Raw genomic sequence first — 19,378 nt, 5'->3', positions numbered from 1 at the left:
ATTTCCTAGAAGTTCATTGTCCCTAAATGCTCTGGTGTGCCAGGACTTCTCCCTCTGAGGCACAACATAAATGGTCTATCATGTAGACATGGACACACACACCAACACAAACACACACACACACACACACACACACACACACACGTCACACACACACACAGACACACACACACAGTATTACGGTCATAAACGGTTCATAAAGGACTCTCAACAGTAATGGTTTGGATAAAGAGAAAAACAGAAGGTTATAATGAGGGGGATATCAAGGGTCGGAGGACAGACTGACATGCTGCCAGACACGTATCACACATATTATTTAAACAAACATATATACATATATTACATCAATTATACAATTATTATATGACAACTAGAATAGATATTCCACAAAAAGCAGTTAAGTTCAAAGTGAATTTGTCATGATCACATTATATAATTAATATAATTATATTGTTATATTGTTTACACTGCCTATTTTTTATTTTTACTTTTCTACTGTACTATAATTGTATGACCTGTATCATGTCTTCTACTATTTCTATGTACCTGTACCTCCCCTCCCCCCTCCCCCATACTATAGGATGCCTGAATTTCCCAAAGGGGATCAATAAAGGAATATCTCATCGTATCTTATGACATCGCCCGCCCCTAGACAGTGTATGCATCCAAAAATAAAGAAAACTCTCTTTATGAACTCAAAACGGTTATATACAGATACATTTTATAGTGCGTAGCCAGGCATGCAGCCAGGCACGTACCGCTGGTCTTCGCGGTGAATCACCATCCTTCCAGATCCTTGTGTTATCCTGTGTCACTGCTGCACACTACAGCTACTGCAGCTCCTTCTTTTGTCAAATGTTGTTAACCCCTTAAGCAGTTCGATTCCCGCTCCTCCCGGGCAGCGTGTCGATGTGTCCTTGAGCAAGACACTTAACCCCTAATTGCTCCCGATGAGCAGGTTGGCACCTTGCATGGTTGCCTCCGCCGTTGGTGTGTGAATGTGTGAGTGAATGTGTGAGTGAATGGGTAAAATGTGAGTAACAAATTGTAAAGCGCTTTGGATAAAAGTGCTATATAAAAAAGCAGCCATTTAAATACCCCACATTTAGCATAAAACCCCTGAGGATTGCATACCCAAAGTAATTTGCGATTTATTATACGTTATACTTATAGCACATGCATGAGTCTGGTCTCTTTTGAAACGTAACATCCTAATATTTCTTACACAATAAAGAAAAATCACTTTGAGTGCTAATGTAATAGAGAAAAAGAGGTTTGAACACACTGCAATAAAATATTTGCTCCTTACTTTTGTGTTGAATTGTTGCCAGGTGCCTGTTTTTGGGAGGTAGGAGCTGGAAAACATAACGGTTCCATAGCCTGAAGTCTTATAGTCATACAGGTCCAAAGTTTATAAAAATCCCACGGATAATATCTGTTTTACAAAGGTTTTTGTAACGTGTGTACCGCAATAGTTCAGCGCGATTATCCAAAATGGCCATCCACTGCCATTTATTCAGACGTGTGAGTCAAACAAAGAACTTGTTGGTCTTCTCCTGCCCCTTTCTCGTTGCAATCAGCGCTCGTCTGACATCGCTTTCGGAGCAGACGCTCCTTGGCTACAACGGTGATCAATAATTTTCGCCATTAGGGGTGACTGGTCCGTTCAGGACCGTTCACAACCGGACGTGGTCACTTCTTGTCAAATGACGCTTGTCTGATGTTTCGTCATGTAACTCAAGACTGAAAGCATGCAATGTGGTGGTGATCGAACAGCGGGAAGTTTACCTTTCCAACAATGGATTGAATAATCAGGAGAAACGCTGCTCGGAGCCGATAGATGAGCGCAAACTGCCGCGAAGTGCCTGCAAGTGCAAAACGACCCACCATCCCAAACCTGCCAAAGATCAGCCACGCAGATCGAGTCCAAGTTCAGCAAGTATATAGTACTAAGGTCCAAGACGGCGACTGGCGAGCTAACATGAGCGAGTGCCATGAGCGAGGGGCATGAGCGAGGTTGTCGCATAATCTCCTAATCTCAGTCCACGGGAGATTTTCCAACCAGGGCTGGAGGACAAGTTGCCTGTAGCCAGTGTTGTAGTCAAGTCACTAAAACTCGAGTCTGAGTCGAGTCTTGAGTCCCCAGTGTTCGAGTCCAAGTCCGAGTCACCAAAGAAGAGCCAGAGTCGAGTCCGAGTCGAGTCCCCATTACCCTAGTCCGAGTCATCAAGGTCGGGTCCATTCCACTCAGGTCAAACACAGTGGTCACCATTTCAAAGGGAGTTTATTTACTTTGTGACACAATAGCCAGACTTAATGCATTACCCATCAATATCTTATGCCCAATTATTAGGGCCTATTACAAAATAATAAATAAATAAATAACTGTATTTATCAATTACCAAGTCAGAGTCCTCGTCTGCACCTTCCGAGTCCGAATGCAGTCAATACTCAAGTCCAAGTCCAAGTCAGAGTCATCAGTGCTCAAGTCCAAGTGGAGTCACGAGTCCTGAAAATCAGTCCTGGACTCGAGTTCTACAACACTGACTGCAGCATGGACTCATTTAACCTCCCAACAGCCTCGACCAGTAGGGCTGTCCTGTTTGAACTGCATGGAAGTTTGCAAAATACTAGTGATTATCTTTTAGATCAGGCTTTCAACGAAATCCTTGATAAGGCATCAGAAACCAAGGATGAAACATGACACAAAGCATTGCATTGGCTAGGGAGGGTAACACTGTCTGCCTTTCATCATAATGCATTTGACTGTGATAGAGAGCGAACACAATGCAGGCCACCTCTTGAAGCAAATGTCTGCCGGTGGAGATTTCTGAAAAGAAACATAGAGAGGAAGGGGACACGGAATAACGCAGAGGAACACAGAGGAACACAAAGGAACACAGAGGAACACAGAGGAACACAGAGGAACCCAGAGGAACACAGAGGAACAGAGAGGACCCAAGAGGAACACAGAGGAACACAAAGGAACACAGAGGAACCCAGAGGAACCCAGAGGAACACAGAGGAACACAGAGGAACACAGAGGAACAGAGAGGACCCAAGAGGAACACAGAGGAACACAAAGGAACACAGAGGAACCCAGAGGAACCCAGAGGAACACAGAGGAACACAGAGGAACACAGAGGAACAGAGAAGAATAGAGGAACACAGAGGAACAGAGAAGAACAGAGGAACCCAGAGGAACCCAGAGGAACACAGAGGAACACAGAGGAACCCAGAGGAACACAGAGGAACCCAGAGGAACAGAGAAGAACAGAGGAACCCAGAGGAACCCAGAGGAACACAGAGGAACACAGAGGAACACAGAGGAACCCAGAGGAACACAGAGGAACCCAGAGGAACACAGAGGAACACAGAGGAACACAGAGGACCCAAGAGGAACACAGAGGAACACAGAGGAACACAGAGGAACCCAGAGGAACCCAGAGGAACCCAGAGGAACACAGAGGAACACAGAGGAACACAGGGGACCAAAGAGGAACACAGAAGAACACAGAGGAACACAGAGGAACCCAGAGGAACACAGAGGAACACAGAGGAACACAGGGGACCAAAGAGGAACACAGAAGAACACAGAGGAACACAGAGGAACCCAGAGGAACCCAGAGGAACCCAGAGGAACACAGAGGAACAGAGAAGAATAGAGGAACACAGAGGAACAGAGAAGAACAGAGGAACACAGAGGAACACAGGAACACAGAGGAACACAGAGGAACACAGAGGAACCCAGAGGAACAGAGAGGAACACAGAGGAACACAGAGGAACAGAGAGGAACAGAGGAACACAGAGGAACAGAGGAACACAGAGGAACAGAGAGGAACAGAGGAACCCAGAGGAACACAGAGGAACAGAGATGAACAGAGGAACACAGAGGAACAGAGAGGAACAGAGAGGAACACAGAGGAACACAGAGGAACACAGAGGAACACAGAGGAACAGAGAGGAACACAGAGGAACACAGAGGAACAGAGAGGAACAGAGAGGAACACAGAGGAACACAGAGGAACACAGAGGAACACAGAGGAACCCAGAGGAACACAGAGGAACACAGAGGAACACAGAAGAACAGAGAGGAACACAGAGGAACAGAGGAACACAGAGGAACAGAGGAACACAGAGGAACAGAGAGGAACAGAGGAACACAGAGGAACAGAGGAACACAGAGGAACAGAGAGGAACAGAGGAACCCAGAGGAACACAGAGGAACACAGAGGAACACAGAGGAACAGAGAGGAACAGAGAGGAACACAGAGGAACACAGAGGAACACAGAGGAACACAGAGGAACAGAGAGGAACAGAGGAACACAGAGGAACACAGAGGAACACAGAGGAACACAGAGGAACACAGAGGAACACAGAGGAACAGAGGAACAGAGGAACACAGAGGAACAGAGAGGAACAGAGGAACAGAGGAACACAGAGGAACACAGAGGAACAGAGAGGAACACAGAGGAACACAGAGGAACACAGAGGAACACAGAGGAACAGAGAGGAACACAGAGGAACACAGAGGAACACAGAGGAACAGAGAGGAACACAGAGGAACACAGAGGAACACAGAGGAACAGAGAGGAACAGAGGAACACAGAGGAACACAGAGGAACACAGAGGAACAGAGGAACAGAGGAACAGAGGAACAGAGGAACACAGAGGAACACAGAGGAACACAGAGGAACACAGAGGAACAGAGGAACACAGAGGAACACAGAGGAACACAGAGGAACACAGAGGAACACAGAGGAACACAGAGGAACAGAGGAACACAGAGGAACACAGAGGAACACAGAGGAACACAGAGGAACACAGAGGAACAGAGGAACACAGAGGAACACAGAGGAACACAGAGGAACATAGAGGAACACAGAGGAACACAGAGGAACACAGAGGAACACAGAGGAACACAGAGGAACAGAGGAACACAGAGGAACACAGAGGAACACAGAGGAACACAGAGGAACAGAGGAACAGAGGAACACAGAGGAACACAGAGGAACAGAGGGGAACAGAGAGGAACACAGAGGAACACAGAGGAACAGAGGAACACAGAGGAACACCGAGGAACACAGAGGAACACAGAGGAACAGAGGAACACAGAGGAACACAGAGGAACACAGAGGAACACAGAGGAACACAGAGGAACACAGAGGAACACAGAGGAACAGAGGAACAGAGGAACACAGAGGAACACAGAGGAACACAGAGGAACAGAGGAACACAGAGGAACACAGAGGAACAGAGAGGAACAGAGGAACACAGAGGAACAGAGGAACACAGAGGAACACAGAGGAACACAGAGGAACACAGAGGAACACAGAGGAACACAGAGGAACACAGAGGAACAGAGGAACAGAGGAACACAGAGGAACACAGAGGAACAGAGAGGAACAGAGGAACAGAGGAACAGAGGAACACAGAGGAACAGAGGAACAGAGGAACAGAGGAACACAGAGGAACACAGAGGAACACAGAGGAACAGAGGAACAGAGGAACAGAGGAACAGAGGAACACAGAGGAACACAGAGGAACAGAGGAACAGAGGAACACAGAGGAACACAGAGGAACAGAGGAACAGAGGAACACAGAGGAACACAGAGGAACACAGAGGAACACAGAGGAACACAGAGGAACAGAGAAGAACAGAGGAACACAGAGGAACACAGAAGAACACAGAGGAACACAGAGGAACACAGAGGAACCCAGAGGAACACAGAGGAACAGAGGAACACAGAGGAACACAGAGGAACAGAGAGGAACACAGAGGAACACAGAGGAACAGAGAGGAACACAGAGGAACAGAGGAACACAGATGAACAGAGAGGAACAGAGGAACACAGAGGAACAGAGAGGAACACAGAGGAACACAGAGGAACACAGAGGAACAGAGAGGAACACAGAGGAACACAGAGGGACACAGAGGAACACAGAGGAACACAGAGGAACACAGAGGAACAGAGAGGAACACAGAGGAACACAGAGGAACATAGAGGAACACAGAGGAACAGAGGAACACAGAGGAACACAGAGGAACACAGAGGAACAGAGGAACACAGAGGAACAGAGAGGAACACAGAGGAACACAGAGGAACAGAGAGGAACACAGAGGAACACAGAGGAACACAGAGGAACACAGAGGAACACAGAGGAACACAGAGGAACACAGAGGAACAGAGGAACAGAGGAACACAGAGGAACACAGAGGAACAGAGAGGAACAGAGGAACACAGAGGAACAGAGGAACACAGAGGAACAGAGGAACACAGAGGAACACAGAGGAACAGAGAGGAACACAGAGGAACACAGAGGAACACAGAGGAACACAGAGGAACAGAGGAACACAGAGGAACACAGAGGAACACAGAGGAACACAGAGGAACACAGAGGAACAGAGAGGAACAGAGGAACACAGAGGAACACAGAGGAACACAGAGGAACAGAGGAACAGAGGAACAGAGGAACAGAGGAACACAGAGGAACACAGAGGAACACAGAGGAACACAGAGGAACAGAGGAACACAGAGGAACACAGAGGAACACAGAGGAACACAGAGGAACACAGAGGAACACAGAGGAACACAGAGGAACACAGAGGAACACAGAGGAACACAGAGGAACACAGAGGAACACAGAGGAACAGAGGAACACAGAGGAACACAGAGGAACACAGAGGAACACAGAGGAACACAGAGGAACACAGAGGAACACAGAGGAACACAGAGGAACAGAGGAACACAGAGGAACACAGAGGAACACAGAGGAACACAGAGGAACAGAGGAACAGAGGAACACAGAGGAACACAGAGGAACAGAGGGGAACAGAGAGGAACACAGAGGAACACAGAGGAACAGAGGAACACAGAGGAACACCGAGGAACACAGAGGAACACAGAGGAACAGAGGAACACAGAGGAACACAGAGGAACACAGAGGAACACAGAGGAACACAGAGGAACACAGAGGAACAGAGGAACAGAGGAACACAGAGGAACACAGAGGAACACAGAGGAACAGAGGAACACAGAGGAACACAGAGGAACAGAGAGGAACAGAGGAACACAGAGGAACAGAGGAACACAGAGGAACACAGAGGAACACAGAGGAACACAGAGGAACACAGAGGAACACAGAGGAACACAGAGGAACAGAGGAACAGAGGAACAGAGGAACACAGAGGAACACAGAGGAACAGAGAGGAACAGAGGAACAGAGGAACAGAGGAACACAGAGGAACAGAGGAACAGAGGAACAGAGGAACACAGAGGAACACAGAGGAACACAGAGGAACAGAGGAACAGAGGAACAGAGGAACAGAGGAACACAGAGGAACACAGAGGAACAGAGGAACAGAGGAACACAGAGGAACACAGAGGAACAGAGGAACAGAGGAACACAGAGGAACACAGAGGAACACAGAGGAACACAGAGGAACACAGAGGAACAGAGAAGAACAGAGGAACACAGAGGAACACAGAAGAACACAGAGGAACACAGAGGAACACAGAGGAACCCAGAGGAACACAGAGGAACAGAGGAACACAGAGGAACACAGAGGAACAGAGAGGAACACAGAGGAACACAGAGGAACAGAGAGGAACACAGAGGAACAGAGGAACACAGATGAACAGAGAGGAACAGAGGAACACAGAGGAACAGAGAGGAACACAGAGGAACACAGAGGAACACAGAGGAACAGAGAGGAACACAGAGGAACACAGAGGGACACAGAGGAACACAGAGGAACACAGAGGAACACAGAGGAACACAGAGGAACACAGAGGAACAGAGAGGAACACAGAGGAACACAGAGGAACATAGAGGAACACAGAGGAACAGAGGAACACAGAGGAACACAGAGGAACACAGAGGAACAGAGGAACACAGAGGAACAGAGAGGAACACAGAGGAACACAGAGGAACAGAGAGGAACACAGAGGAACACAGAGGAACACAGAGGAACACAGAGGAACACAGAGGAACACAGAGGAACAGAGAGGAACACAGAGGAACAGAGGAACACAGAGGAACAGAGAGGAACACAGAGGAACAGAGAGGAACACAGAGGAACACAGAGGAACACAGAGGAACAGAGGAACACAGAGGAACACAGAGGAACACAGAGGAACACAGAGGAACACAGAGGAACAGAGGAACAGAGGAACAGAGGAACACAGAGGAACACAGAGGAACAGAGGAACACAGAGGAACACAGAGGAACAGAGGAACACAGAGGAACAGAGAGGAACAGAGGAACACAGAGGAACAGAGGAACAGAGGAACAGAGAGGAACAGAGGAACAGAGAGGAACACAGAGGAACACAGAGGAACACAGAGGAACATAGAGGAACAGAGGAACAGAGAGGAACAGAGGAACAGAGGAACAGAGGAACAGAGGAACAGAGAGGAACAGAGGAACACAGAGGAACACAGAGGAACAGAGAGGAACACAGAGGAACAGAGGAACATAGAGGAACACAGAGGAACACAGAGGAACAGAGGAACAGAGGAACAGAGAGGAACACAGAGGAACACAGAGGAACACAGAGGAACAGAGAGGAACAGAGGAACAGAGGAACACAGAGGAACAGAGAGGAACACAGAGGAACACAGAGGAACACAGAGGAACAGAGGCACAGAGGAACAGAGAGGAACACAGAGGAACACAGAGGAACAGAGGAACAGAGGAACAGAGGAACAGAGAGGAACAGAGGAACACAGAGGAACAGAGAGGAACAGAGAAGAATAGAGAAACAGAGGAACAGAGGAACAGAGGAACACAGAGGAACAGAGAAGAATAGAGGAACAGAGGAACACAGAGGAACAGAGAAGAATAGAGGAACAGAGGAACACAGAGGAACACAGAGGAACACAGATGAACACAGAGGAACACAAAGGAACCCAGAGGAACAGAGGAACCCAGAGGAACACAGAGGAACACAGAGGAACACAGAGGAACCCAGAGAGCCCTGTACACGGTTGACTGAGTTGTATCCCTGGGGCAGCGGTGGCCTACAGGTGGGAGAACTGGGGTTTATGACCAGAAGGTCACCAGTTTGAACCTGGACCAGCAGGACATCTGGCCAGAGGAAGTGAACTCTCTCCCCTCCCTCAACAACTACCACTGGAGTGCCCTAGAGCAAGGCACTGAACCCCCAACTGCTCAGTGGCCTGCTGTAGGAGACTAAGGTTCACTCTGGAAAACCAAGAAACAGACAGACTGAGAGAGAGACAGACAGATGGAAGAAAGAGAGACCGAGAGAGATAGAGACAGATGGAAGAAAGACAGACCGAGAGAGACAAACAGATGGAAGAAAGACAGACCGAGAGAGAGAGACAGACAGATGGAAGAAAGACAGACAGAGAGAGAGAGACAGACAGATGGAAGAAAGACAGACAGAGAGAGAGAGACAAACAGATGGAAGAAAGACAGACCGAGAGAGAGAGACAGACAGATGGAAGAAAGACAGACAGAGAGAGAGAGACAGACAGATGGAAGAAAGACAGACAGAGAGAGAGACAGACAGATGGAAGAAAGACAGACAGAGAGAGAGACAGACAGATGGAAGAAAGACAGACAGAGAGAGAGAGAGAGAGATGGAAGAAAGACAGAAGGAGAAAGAGACAGACAGATGGAAGAAAGACAGACCGAGAGAGACAGACAGACAGATGGAAGAAAGACAGACCGAGAGAGACAGACATATGGAAGAAAGACAGACAGAGAGAGAGACAAACAGATGGAAGAAAGACAGACCGAGAGAGAGAGACAGACAGATGGAAGAAAGACAGACCGAGAGAGAGAGAGAGACAGATGGAAGAAAGACAGACAGAGAGAGAGACAAACAGATGGAAGAAATACAGACCGAGAGAGAGAGACAGATGGAAGAAAGACAGACAGAGAGAGAGAGAGAGACAGATGGAAGAAAGACAGACCGAGAGAGAGAGACAGATGGAAGAAAGACAGACAGAGAGAGAGAGAGACAGACAGATGGAAGAAAGACAGACCGAGAGAGAGAGAGACAGATGGAATAAAGACAGACCGAGAGAGAGAGAGAGAGAGAGAGAGAGAGAGAGAGAGAGAGAGAGAGAGAGAGAGAGAGAGAGATGGAAGAAAGACAGACCGAGAGAGAGAGAGAGACAGATGGAAGAAAGACAGACCGAGAGAGAGACAGACAGATTGACTCAGCAAAAAGGCACCCTTGCATGTTTATGAGTCTGTTATGTATATAAATGGTAAATGGTATATATGTGTTGTGATGTCATGTCTGTATGATGCATGTCTAAGCTTCACATTCCCCTACCCCCTCTACAAGGACCACAATGGAAATAAGCTCTGAGCTTTTTTGTGTTCATCCTTGGCAGTATCTCGATCCTGACTGTGCTTTCTGTCACATGTTATTTTTATATTGTCAAATAAAGTCATTCATTCATTCATTCATTCATTCAAGATAGACAGACAGATGGAAGAAAGACAGACCGAGAGAGAGACAGACAGACAGATGGAAGAAAGACGGACCGAGAGAGAGAAAAAGAGACGGAAGAAAGACAGAGATATATAGTGGTAAGAAAGAGAGAGATAGAGAGAGTTACACACTTATACATAATCCACTAGAATAACTGTCTTCTTATCCCACACAAGCATCGAGATCTGAAAGAAGAGAAGAGGTGGCAGACAAACCTCACTTTGACCTCACTTCCCGGCACCTCTCTCTCACACACACATTGTGTAAACTTCCCTTCTTGCCAGACGCTGAACCACTAGGCCAACCACAATAGTATTGTAGGAAAGAAGACTTGCACATACATATACTTACACGTGCGCACACGCGCACGCACGCACGCACACACACACACACACACACACACACACACACACACACACACACACACACACACACACACACACACACACACACACACACACACACACACACACACACACACACACACACACACACACACACACACACACACACACACACACACACACACACACACACACACACACACACACACACACACACACACACACACACACACACACACACACACACACACAGATACAGAGACAGAAAATGTTATAAATTCATGCACATTACTGGGATAGCTGAGGACAAATTGGATGGATGAATGTAGAGATGGATTGATGGACGCTTGAGGGAGGGAGGGAGGGATGGATGAAGGGATGGACAGTTGGATGGAGGGATAGTTGGATGGATGGATGGATGGATGGATGGATGGATGGATGGATGGATGGATGGATGGATGGATGGATGGATGGATGGATGGATGGATGGATGGATGGATGGATGGATGGATGGATGGATGGATGGAAGGAGGGATGTATGTATTATATTGTCTTTCTGCATGTATGTATGTATGTATGTATTAGGGATGTCCGATATTATCGGCCGACCGATATTATCGGCCGATATCGGCAGTAAAATGTGATATCGGAAAATATCTTTTTTTTTTTTTTTTTTTTTTTACATTTATTTAACATTTACTTACCCAGGCAAGCAAGTAAGAACCAATTCTTATTTTATTTATTGTAAAAAGTATGCATGTTGGTTTAATTCAACAACAAGAGATATGTAATGTAAATTTTTACTTTTTTAATTATCATATTTTGCACAGATAATGCTTACATTTAGAAAGCCTTTTGAATGCATCCAGTGAAATTATTAATTACCTGAAATTATTCCGTTTTTTTGGGGGGAAACCCTGCATATATCGGTATCGGTTGATATCGGTATCGGTATCGGTATCGAAATTAAGAGTTGGACAATATCGGAATATCGGTATCGGTAAAAAAGCCAATATCGAGCATCCCTAGTATGTATGTATGTATGTATGTATGTATGTATGTATGTATGTATGTATGTATGTATGTATGTATGTATGTATGTATGTATGTATGTATGTATGTATGTATGTATGTATGTATGTATGTATGTATGTATGTATGTATGTATGTATGTATGTATGTATGTATGTATGTATGTATGTATGTATGTTTATTTGCATTAGCAATTATGTGTGTGTACGTGTGCAAGCATGCCATTTATGTCTGTGTGTGTGTGTGTGTGTGTGTGTGTGTGTGTGTGTGTGTGTGTGTGTGTGTGTGTGTGTGTGTGTGTGTGTGTGTGTGTGTGTGTGTGTGTGTGTGTGTGTGTGTGTGTGTGTGTGTGTGTGTGAGTGCGTGTCTGTTTTTGTGTGTAAGAATGTATTTCACCAGAGTGTAAGGTGTTTGTTTGTGAGCATATGTGTGGATTTGTTTCTTTCTGGTTGACCACACTCTCATCCAGGAAATGCTAACTGCTAACATGAAATGCTAACTGCTAACATGAAATGCAAACGTGAAACTTTTATCATACGGGAAGGCGTGAGGGGGAAGACGTGAGGGGGAAGACGTAAAGGGGGGAGGGGGAAGACGTGAGGGGGGAGGCCGTAGCCAGCTATGAGGTCACAGAGGTCTGGACCTCGGTAACTATTTGTAACTATTAAAAAAAATGTATATTTATAAAAAAAAAAATTAAATATATATATTTATTTCTTTTATGTTTGGTCAACGACCGGCCCACTACTAGGCTGGGACAGCGGCCCATTGGTACTGACTGACACTCGGCTGGCCCAATCACATCTCTTACTAAGCACCCCCCCGCCAGTCGTGCAGGTATGACTGAGAGGGGGGCTGATACATGACTGAGATGGGGCTGTGGTACATGACTGAGATGGGGCTGTGGTACATGACTGAGAGGGGGCTGGTACATGACTGAGAGGGGGTTGTGGTACATGACTGAGAGGGGGCTGGTACATGACTGAGAGGGGGTTGTGGTACATGACTGAGAGGGGGCTGGTACATGACTGAGAGGGGGGCTGGTACATGACTGAGATGGGGCTGTGGTACATGACTGAGAGGGGGCTGGTCCATGACTGAGAGGGGGCTGTGGTACATGACTGAGAGGGGGCTGTGGTACATGACTGAGAGGGGGCTGGTACATGACTGAGAGGGGGATGTGGTACATGACTGAGAGGGGGCTGTGGTACATGACTGAGATGGGGGCTGGTACATGACTGCGATGGGGGCTGGTACATGACTGAGAGGGGGCTGGTACATGACTGAGAGGGGGCTGGTACATGACTGAGATGGGGGCTGGTACATGACTGAGAGGGGGCTGGTACATGACTGAGATGGGGCTATGGTACATGACTGAGAGGGGGCTGTGGTACATGACTGAGAGGGGGCTGGTACATGACTGAGAGGGGGCTGGTACATGACTGAGAGGGGGCTGGTACCATGTATTGTGCATCATTTTAGGTCAAACCATTAAAAAGTTAATTTCCAGGGCAGCCATTTTGGATTTTGGTCTCTCACAAATTTCCCCCGCCTTTTTAAAAAATTCACCCCGGCTAAATTAGTTTATTAACCCTCCTAGATGACAAATCCATTGCGAAACGAAGTGCCACAGATGACCCAACTACTAGGTCCATATCGTATCATCATAATATTATTTTTTAAATCATTAGGATAAGGGTTCCCTTGATAAAGATGCATGAAAAGGCTGTATAATATACAACACCTGTAGCTCAACATGCAAAAACTGCTTTTTTGATTTGATTAGATTTATTTGGAAATTAAAAACACATTTAATCGCCACATTCCGCAGTATACATTTCAACCAATCTGATTGAATGCCCACATCTACCATTCATGAAAACAATAAACGTTGGTCCTAACCACCTAACTAAGATCACCTGTGTCACTCTAGCATATCCCCAGCTAAACTACTCCTCTAGCGGGATGAGGCTACACATATCTTCAGTCGCTTACCGATTTCATTGCGCGCTCCACCGGAATTACGACGCGTGCCCCCCTCCCCTAACCAGGCAGGTGATCGCCCTGTTACCTATGTGGCAGAAAAAAGATTTAGTTAAGAGTATCACATACAAGAACGGTTTACACCAATCAAACTGTGTAGCACGGACAATGGAAACACAATAATATAACTTACCAAAGGAAAAAAAAACGCTATCTTACCTGACATGCTCCAATTGACAAGTTACAATGTTACATAACAAACAAGGAACCATACAATTGTGCAAACTAACGAGCCCCCATGTCATGTACAAAGGTCTAATGACCATATAGAATATGACTGGAGCGGGCTGTACATGAAAACCAGCCCGTCCAGCGGATGCTTTAAGCACCGTCCCGAGCAAGTAAGAAACAACACAAGACGTTTTTCCAAATAGTAAATTATATATTTATGGTGATAGGGATTTAAACCTCCACCATAATGCACAAGGGAAAAAGGTAGGGGAGGACAAACAAGACATACATATATACAAACAAAACACTTAGTAAATAATATACATGTAACTGTGCCAGTCATGGGACACAAAGAGAAAGCCACACGATATCATTCCAGCAGCTACAGCTAGGCGAGAGGGCAACCTCCTCACTCCACTCTGGAACGTGGCGTGATTCAAATGAGGCGCCAGGACGTGTGTCATTTCCCACTCTGTTATTCACTCATCTCCACTGCCTGCCTGAAGATGCACCAATCAGGTGCAACCTATCCAATCAGGGAGATGCGTGGCATCTGCAGAACAGAACAGAAGATTAGGAGATGACACAACATCACACATACAAAACAATACATTTACATATACTAACCTGATGTTCAGATGGTGTCATAAATACAGTAATAATGGTAATGACCATCCCACGTACCCATGTACGTCACACATCATAAAAACAAATTATCTTGACCAATTTGTATTCCTGAGGATATCACCTAAAAGCATTCATTAAAACACTTATTTCCAAGGTGGTCCTCGGTGGAAGACACAGCACATAGCCTACTCAACTGCTAATTTTAGCTCAACTGCAAAAATGTATGCCTACTTATGTATTAGCCTACAGGGAAAAACACATTCACAACAGGCAGCAAAGTTTATTTTCCGCCAAGTATGGTAATAAGGTAACTATTAGGATATATAGGATATATATGGTATGGATTACTTACTCTTAATAACTTACTATCTGTGGTAGGCAGCTCTAGTCTCACAAATTGTTTTTGTGCTGTCCATTGAGCATGCACCTTCATGTGGTAGGCATATTAACTGTAGGTCAAACTCCCCAAACAAACACACCATTGATTTAATTGCCATATAAATCACATACAAAGATCTAACTATTACTCCTCTCTGAACATGAATATAAAACAAGAAGGTGATCTATGTAAACCTTATGCAATATTCATCATTGATATTTGAATACTTGAAATCTGTATGAACTGAGTAGTTAGTATCAAATGAAATAAGATGAAACAGCTCCATGCATTCATTGAATAAACAACTATTTGCTCATTACCAGTATGGTATTGTTTAAATTGTACAGCTTTTTGCACATCTTTGTCAGGGAATTCCAATGTTCAATGCGTCGTACTGGACCTGAATGTACCAGTTAATTGTAATCATCTCTCTCTCCTTATGTCTAGTCAAGCCAGGTTGTGGAGGAGAGAGACAGGGATGAACAGGCTATAGACTACTTTGCCCATCCTGAGCCTGCTATGATGCAGGTGTTTTTACATCACCACCAAAAACAAGATTCAGCCAAGAGCGAGTGAGTACACTGGTCCACTTGTCCATGGCAGCTTTGTAGTGGGTTGGGGGAATAGTACAGTAGGTATGCATATTTAAGGGAACCGCAAGGATGGTGTACTGGTGGGTGGTGTCCGACCGATTATAGTGGGCCGGTCTGGGCCAAAAAAATAAATGGACCTCCCTAATTTATAAACCCTGGGAAGACGTGAGGGGGAAGACGTGAGGGGGGAGGGGGAAGACGTAAGGGGGAGGGGTGAGGAGGAAGATGTGAGGAGGAAGGGGGTGGGGCTTCATAGATCCCTACATTCTCAATTAGTGTAAAGGTTTAGACATTTTCAGCAGTTTTGATGGAAAAACCAAACCAAACTAATTGTTATTCAATATACACCATGTTTAAAGTGTTAGAAACATGTGTGGAGGATATCCTTAAAATTAACAGACACAGTAAATGACACATGTAGCAAATGTGTTCATTTTAACACATCTCTTTTTGCAGTACACCGGTATGTGTTTGTGTGTGTGTGTGTGTGTGTGTGTGTGTGTGTGTGTGTGTGTGTGTGTGTGTGTGTGTGTGTGTGTGTGTGTGTGTGTGTGTGCGTGCGTGCATGCGTGCGTGCGTGCGTGCGTGCGTGCGTGCGTGCGTGCGTGCGTGCGTGCGTGCGTGCGTGCGTGCGTGCGTGCGTGTGTGTGTTTGTGCAACCTGACCGAATCTCTTCTGTCAAAGTGGGAGCATGGGAATGTTCAGAGGCTGTTACACACACACACACACACACTTGTTACCTTTTTCCCCCCCGACCAATGGGAGGTCAGACACTCGTACATTCTGTCCAATGCGACCGCAGCCTTCCTCAGGCCATTAAATACCGTGAATTCAACGTCTCTCGGATGACAATATACCATGGCCTCCGGTCTATTCTCACCCTCAGGGCAGTTAGCACGTCCTAAACGGTTATTCAACAAGGCCAACGGCCTGCGGATTCCCAGAAGGGAATGTTAAAGTATGATATATGGGCTACGCACATGCATGCGAACGCACGCACGCACACACACACACACACCACACACACACACACACACACACACACACACACACACACACACACACACACACACACACACACACACACACACACACACACACACACACACACACACACACACACACACACACACACACACACACACACACACACACACACACACACACACACACACACACACACACACACACACTGTTTCGAGACAGACAAAGGGCAGTCAGTGTGTTGGTGGTGTGTCAGTAACATTTGATAGGACCAGTTTAATGAGGATAATACAACCACAGCCACAAGCATGTCAACAGGCTACTTGACCCCCTGGAAGATGGATGCTAGTGGAGAGAACAGAGAGAGAGAGAGAGAGAGAGAGAGAGAGAGAGAGAGAGAGAGAGAGAGAGAGAGAGAGAGAGAGAGAGAGAGAGAGAGAGAGAGAGAGAGAGAGAGAGAGAGAGAGAGAGAGAGAGAGAGAGAGAGAGAGAGAGAGAGAGAGAGAGAGAGAGAGAGAGAGAGAGAGAGAGAGAGAGAGAGAGAGAGAGAGAGAAACAATACATGCAGAACAAATACAGCTGGAGTGAAAGTGAAAGAGAAGAGAAGAGAAGAGAAGAGGGGAGACAAGGGAAGAGAAGAGAAAAGAGAAGAGAAGGTAAGATAAGAGGAGAGAAGAGAAGAGATGAGAAGAGAAGAGAAGAGAGAAGAGAAGAGAAGAGAAGAGAAGAGAAGAGAAGAGAAGAGAAGAGAAGAGAAGAGAAGAGAAGAGAAGAGAAGAGAAGAAACAAGAAAAGAAGAGAGAAGAGGAGAGAAAATAGAAGATATGGGAAGATAAGAAGAGAAGAGAAGAGAGAAGATATATCTTCATCAAAGTGTTCCACTGTATAGATCTCAGCTGCTGATGCAGGCAACTCATCCCTACTACTACTCCTTGACCTCACAGCCGCCTTTGATACGGTAGATCACCACATCCTTTTAACTCGCCTCAAGCATTACGTAGGCCTTAGGGGCCCGTCTTAGACTGGTTCCGGTCCTACCTAAGCAATAGGACCTTCTCTGTCCAACTTGGTGACTTCACTTCCTCTGTGGCCCCCCTCACCTGCGGGGTGCCCCAAGGCTCGATATTGGGTCCCACCCTCTTCCTCTTATGCTCCCCCTAGGCCAGATCTTGGCAAAACATAACATCTCATTCCATTGCTTCGCCGATGACGTGCAGGTCTACCTCACCTTAAAACCCACCCAAGGGAAGACATCAATAAAACCACTACTTGACTGCCTGGCAGAAATCAAGTGCTCGATGTCGAAAAACTCCCTGACATTAAACGAAGGGAAAACCAAGGTCATTGTTTTTAATAGTCCCCCCCACCGGCCCCCCTCATTGACGCACTTGGTCCCTTGGGTCCAAACCTCTCCACCTCTGTCAGGAACCTCGGGTCATCTTCGACAGCAATTTTAAATTTGATAAAGAGGTCAGCGCCGTAGTCAAAAACAGTTTTTACCACCTCAGACTCCTGGCAAAGACAAAGGCATACCTCTCCCAAAGTAACCTAGAGACGGTGATACATGCCTTTGTCACCACTCGGCTCGACTACTGCAATGCCCTCTACACAGGCATCGACAAATCCCTGCTTCGCCGCCTACAACTGGTGCAGAACGCAGCCGCGCGCCTCCTCACCAAAACAAAAAAACACGAGCACATCAGCCCAGTTCTGGCCTCGCTCCACTGGCTACCTGTTCGTTTTAGAATAGATTTTAAATTAGCCCTAAATGTTTTTAAATCACTAAATGGCACAGCTCCTCCCGAGCTCTTGCACCGCCACACCCCCCACCGATCCCTCAGATCAGCTGACCAGCTGCTATTGGTGGTGCCTAGAACTAGGCTCAAGACTAGGGGAGACTTCTCCACCGCAGCGCCTAGATTGTGGAACAGCCTCCCCCTCAGCGTACGGGCCGCCCAGACCGTGCAGGCTTTTAAATCACTTTTAAAAACCTACCTGTTCTCCTTGGCCTTCCCCCCCACTTAATCACCACTAGACCCCTGGCCCTTCTATCCTCTTTGTTTTACTGTGTCCTACCTGTTTTTATTACTTTCATTGCTTTACTGTGTTTTTAATCTTATATCTTGCATCATATTATTTTGTTTTTATCAACCTGCCTGTGAAGCACTTTGGTGCCAGCTGCCGCTGCCTGGAAATGTGCTATATAAATAAAATTGACTTGACTTGACTTGACTATAGCAGAAATAGATAATACATGCAATCAACATTCTGTGATGTTGTCAGACTAACCCTAACCCTTACCTTAATCCTAACTCTAGCATTACCTCTGCTCTGACCCCTAACCCTAACCTTAACCCTAGCATTACATCTGCTCTGACCCCTAACCTTAGCCCTAACCCTAACCCTAACATTACATCTGCTCTGACCCCTAACCCTAACCCTAACATGACCTCTGCTCACCCTCTGTGATGCCCCCACCACCTCACTCTGCCCTGACTTCGCCCCCTGCCTCCTGTAACTATAAACTTACCTTTTGGTTACCCTGGCAAACACACACGCACACACACACACACACACACACACACACACACACACACACACACACACACACACACACACACACACACACACACACACACACACACACACACACACACACACACACACACACACACACACACACACACACACACACACACACACACACACACACAGACACACACACACA

The sequence above is a fragment of the Notolepis coatsorum genome (genome assembly GCF_963971535.1).
Source record: "Notolepis coatsorum genome assembly, chromosome: 1".
In the NCBI taxonomy this organism is placed as follows: Eukaryota; Metazoa; Chordata; class Actinopteri; order Aulopiformes; family Paralepididae; genus Notolepis; species Notolepis coatsorum.
Note: the sequence above shows the minus strand (reverse complement) of the source record.